Genomic DNA, 6,161 nt, shown 5'->3' with positions numbered 1-6,161 from the left:
GCAGGAAAGAGTTAGGGGAAAGAGAAAAAAGGTTCTTAGAAAGTGGCTCTGCTCTGCTGGTGTGGTAGTTCTGGAACTGTTTCTCTTCTTTGTCATTCTCACTTCATTCTCCTCCATTTTAATGTTTCCTCCAGTGTCTTTCCATTAACTTTGATGTAACTGAATGAGGGATCTCATGTGTGGGATACTCTTTAACGTGCTGGATACACAAGATACACCTGCTGAAGACCACGCTACAGTAGCTGAAATGTATAGGTTAGCCAAGGGAAGTACCATCTGACTACATGCACGCGCACACACACACACACACACACACACACACACACACACACACACACACACACACACACACACACACACACACACACACCCCCCCCCCCCGGCTCACACAGGCCACACACACACACACACCCCCCGCACACACACACACACACACCGCACCACACACACACACACACACACACACACACACACACACACACACACACACACACACACACACACACACACACACACCCCCCGGCTCGCACAAAACACACACACACACACACACACACACACACACAGGCTCGCACAAAACACACACACACACACACACACACACACACACACACACACACACACACACACACACAGGCTCGCACAAAACACACACACACACACACACACACACACACACACACACACACACACACACACACACACACACACACAGGCTCGCACAAAACACACACACACACACACACACACACACACACACACACACACACACACACACACACACACACACACACATATACTCCTGTAATTAGAGCTACTGTAATTGGGTCCGGCCTTAAAGTGGCAGGGCTGAGTTGCTAAGGAAGATAGATGTTGTGTTTACTATGGGCTTGTGGCAGTCAACAGTATAGCCTTTAATGACGTTCTCTAATGGCTAAGGAAATATGTGGCGCTGTAAAACTGTGGCCAAGGAGATTACATCATAATGTTTGGAGATGTCATAATCATCATCATTGTCACCATTATCATCATCATTCCCACCTTTGCCCATATCCTCACCATCGTCACCATTGTCATTATTGTTATTATGATCAGTGAGTTAAGAATATGTGTGTAACAAGGCATGATACATCAGTAAGAATAGTATGACAGTAGGGTAGATGGTGGTGACACACATAACAGTGCAGAACAGGTTAACCAGAGCAAGCAGTGTGTAACCATAATGGAGCTTCCACTAAACGAACTCCCCTAGTATAGCAAACAAACCACCATTAGCGAGAGGGGGAGAGAGGGGGAGAGAGGGGGAGGAGATTTAATGAAAAAGGCAAATATTTGGCATTGCCTGATTGCAGCGAAGTCTTGTGACCAACACGGTTGTCATATTTTCCACGTGTTAAGTATAGTCAACTCCATTCTATCAACCTAAACTGACAGTTTGTGTGTGCGTGTGAGACCATGTGTTTTTCCTGTGACGGCAAGCAGACAGTTACAGAAGGAAACCTGGTCTCAGGTAATCTACCATCCATCATATTTGCCCTCCGTCTCAAACTGTGTCTGTCTCATTCCTATGCCAAAAATTACCATAATGAGCGTATTTACATTCTTAACATTTCCACTCCAATCACTTAAATTCCCATAGTTCCAATCATTATTCCCATTACAACATTCTCAAATTCATATTCCTTTGTCCCATACTTCCAAACATATTATTCGCTCCGGTGATAAGTCTGGGGAGGGGGGTTCTCTTCCAACAATAGCCGCTTTTCAGTACTTCAAAGAAGTTAAGGAGTAAGCAGTTTGTGTGTAGTGACATAAATATCAAGGTGAGAGATTAGGCTAATCGCAGTTTTCCTATTGAAAAAATGTAAAAGTTTCTCCAAGCTACTGGCCGCTGGTTATTCAGTAAAGGAGACTGTCTGTTGCAACATCTTATATAGAGGTGTTCAGGTAACGAACTGGAAGACACAGACACTAAACACACACAGATGCAGACATTAGACACAGACACTCACAGACACTACAGACATACATATATACAAACACTACACACACACACACACACACACACACACACACACACACACACACACACACACACACACACACACACACACACACACACACACACACACACACACACACACACACACACACACACACACACACACACACACACACACACACAATCCCTTCAAATGAGCAGGCTGAATGACCACTTCAAAAAGCTACAAGACCAAATCCCACTAATAAGAGATACTACAATCACATGACATCCTGTACTGCTAGTGATTGGTCGAGTAGAGCGCATTTCCCATGGTATATGTTTCAGTATGTTCAGTATAGCATCAGAAGGTCTCCACTGTATGTGCACTTGTCCCTCTCTCTCTTCCCCTCATTCTTTCTTTCTTTCTCTCTGTATTCCTCTCTCTCCTGCAATGACCTAATGTACCCTCTGAGCAGCAAGGCCAAATAACAGGAGAGCAGTCAGCTTCCAGGAAACTCTGCCACGGACTCAACTCAACCAATACTCACTACAGATTATGGTACCAGAGTTGTGCTGGTGGAGACTGGAGATTACTCCAAAAGTAAAGAACGTCACGCTGCATGCTTAGCGAGTACCACTTCCTCATGATTCGGCTCACACCGAGGCTCGCCTCGAACCCTTGCTAGCACACGTGACCGCCCCCCTGAAGCTAGCTATTCGGTGGCACAATTGCGGACACTTTAGGCTGAGAAGTAAGATTTGCACATCTTCATGTGCTACACAAGCACAGGTCCAGGACCAGTATTATGATTTCACAACTTGTTTATGGTCTAAGGTTTGTAAAGCTCATCCTAGAGCAGTTCTTATCAGGAAAAAAGTTTATAAGCAGGACCCTTACATGATAGAGAGCCTTATAATGACAGACAGTTAAACAATGATGTCGAGAAGGAATAGGAAGACTTGGATCATCTGAGTCTATGGTGTTGTGTCTGATCCCTAACACTGGGTCAGTCTATGTCATATCACCCCGTCAGGTAAAGGACATTATGACATAATGCTGACTGGATATGCAAATTGCATAGTCATTATAGGTGGATAAATTGAAATCAAACAATAGGAATCCTTACATTATTCTTATCATTAGTAAAAGTTTAAAAAGCTGCCATCAGGGTACCTCCATATGAGGAAAAATACTAAAAGGCATATTTAAATTAAATTCATTTCAGATTCAGCCACCTGCAAGCTAATGGTAATTAATTTGATGCAAATTGAAAACACTCTCGTAGATGATTGGCTAAGCATGAGGCATACACTTGTTTCGTGAGTCTTCTGTTGCCTCAAAGCCACCACAGCTGTGACAGACCGTTACATTCTGGCTCGTTATACAGCTACGTGTCTGTACTGTTAGCCTGCCAAACTACAATGGCACAATGTTTAAAAGCCATGGGAGATATGGCACTTTGCTCGCTGTATTACTTGTTGGCATAGTAGGCATATGACTCATATATACAGTACTGTACATGAAGGTCTTCACATATTCTTTGTCCACTTGATCAGCTTTCTTATTTGTGGCTTGCAGTCTCTGTAACAGAGAAATTAGGACTTTTATGTACTTGTTGGTCACATACTTGCTTCGAGGCTGTGAAAGCAAGTCTAGAGATTCCCTCTGTGCTGTGGGCTCCACAGTGCAGAATGGCTTAAGTTTGCAGGTCCCAGTATGCAGATGAGCCCATGGTGCAGGTGCCAATGTTAAGGTGGACCCTATTTTTCAGGTGAGTTCCACAGTGCAGGAGGGCATGCATGTAGGTCCCACTGTGCAGGGAGGCCCCAGCATGCAGCAGCGTCAGAGGGACTCTGCTCTTCTATGCCCCCTGAACTGTGCGGTTGGCCAACTGTATAAGCAACTGATTATGGAACAGATTATGGAAGTCGAGGTAAAATTTCCTCTCTCTCTCTCTCTCTCTCTCTCTTTCACACACACACATATCAAAATTAAACACCCATTGTTTCTCTCTCTCTCTCTCTCTCTCTCTCTCTCTCTCTCGCTCTCTCACACACACACACATATATCAAAATAAAACACCCTTTGCCTCTCTCTCGCTTTCTTTTACTCTTTTTACAAGTCTCTCTACACCTCCCTTTTGCTTTCACTCATGCCCTCTATCTAGACTCTGATCCCCAGATAGATACTTGAGGGACAGCAGACAAAACGTGTTACAAGTGCCACGCTTACAGCAGGTATTTTGTTAACAGCTGAATTACTCTGCAACATTTCTAAGAGTGTCATGGCATAAACCAGTGGCTGAGACTGATTCTTACATAAGAGATGGAAAAACACACACACACACAAACTCCATTAGACTAAAATGTGCCTTTCCCCAGGGTTAATGTTTAGAGGCATTACGCTTGCAGTGACACACAGCAGCATGTCAGGAGACTGAAGGTCAGCCCCACATGCACGGTTTGATATTTTCCCTCTGGAACTAACCAGGGAAAATGGGTTGGACCAAAGACAGGACACACACAGATCACTTAACCACTCCAGTGACATACCTGAGGCAAAGTCAACAGGCTTACGTAAGGAGACTTGCTCACCTTGGTGCTGACAGAAGCAGGCAGTCAGAGAGAAAGGGAGATAGGAGATATTGTAGGTTAGGGTACATTTCAGACATGTAAAAGGTGTGAGGGGTCCCCAATCAAAGAGATGTCGCATGAAACATGTTTGTTTGTGTTTTTTTTACTAGATCAGGACTTTGCAGCCTTCTTCAGTGTGTAGAAACAAGCACATTAGGCCATTATGGTCTTGTGTATGAATATATTAGGAGGCAACTAGTTTGTGTGTGTGAAGTGAATGAAGGGACAGGGAAGCCAACCGGGTCTCTGGCGTGAAAGGGAAACACCAAACGCATTGTGCCAATAGGGTAAACCCACTTGGTGGGAATTGAAATGTGGCTCATATTAGCAAAGATCACTACAACATCATTGAAAAGACCGTGATGATAATATAGTGATAATATCATTGAAAAGACCGTGATGATAATATTGTGATAATATCATTGAAAAGACCGTGATGATAATATAGTGATAATATCATTGAAAAGACTGTGATGATAATATAGTGATAATATCATTGAAAAGACCGTGATGATAATATAGTGATAATATCATTGAAAAGACCGTGATGATAATATTGTGATAATATCATTGAAAAGACCGTGATGATAATATTGTGATAATATCATTGAAAAGACTGTGATGATAATATAGTGATAATATCATTGAAAAGACCGTGATGATAATATAGTGATAATATCATTGAAAAGACTGTGATGATAATATAGTGATAATATCATTGTCATATCGTGTTTCACAATGATATCATGAGGAAATGAATGATTATTTCACAGTTTCATAAATGTGAAGCTGTTTTACGTCTTTGTGTCCTGCTTCGGGTCAGACAAACTGACTGACGGTCGGACTTGTGGACGTGGATCGGACTAGTCTGTCACAGTGAAAGGTCTTAGCTGGCAATGGCCTTTTCTGTTTTTACTGACTGCACCGGACGGCCAGATCACAAGACTCTCCCTGTCCTTCAATATGCACTCTAAAGCACTTCATCAAAATAAATCAGCAATGTTATTACCAACACACACCCACAAAGGCTACTATAGGCCCCTCCCCCATTTCCATGATCCTAAATCCTTCACTGCTAACCTAGGGCTAAATTCTAATTTGAGACATCTGACAGTACTGTAAGCACATTGACATCATGTGCGTTCCGGTTTACATCTGGCTCAAATGTTACCTGGTAACGTGCCTGAATTCCATCTTAAACACTCGTCGTCCTACCCTTCTCTTCTCTGTCTTCTCACAACCATTCTGGGATTTTTGGTGTGTTGACATTGGCACAACTTTGGTCTTGGTCCATATTGTGGGAGCCTGGGGGGAGCCTGTGTTTTGTGTTGGTGCCCGGAGACTGGAGTTTGAATCCAGTCAGACAGAGAAAGTAACAAAGGGAGGGCGCCAAATAAAGCGGTAAAATGAGAACAGAGTACCAGACCAGTAAAGTACAGTACAGAGTAGGCACACACACACACACACACACACACACACACACACACACACACACACACACACACACACACACACACACACACACACACACACACACACACAC

Source organism: Salmo salar, chromosome 15, assembly GCF_965601325.2.
Source record: "Salmo salar chromosome 15, fSalSal1, whole genome shotgun sequence".
In the NCBI taxonomy this organism is placed as follows: domain Eukaryota; kingdom Metazoa; phylum Chordata; class Actinopteri; order Salmoniformes; family Salmonidae; genus Salmo; species Salmo salar.
This window is presented reverse-complemented; position numbering follows the sequence as displayed.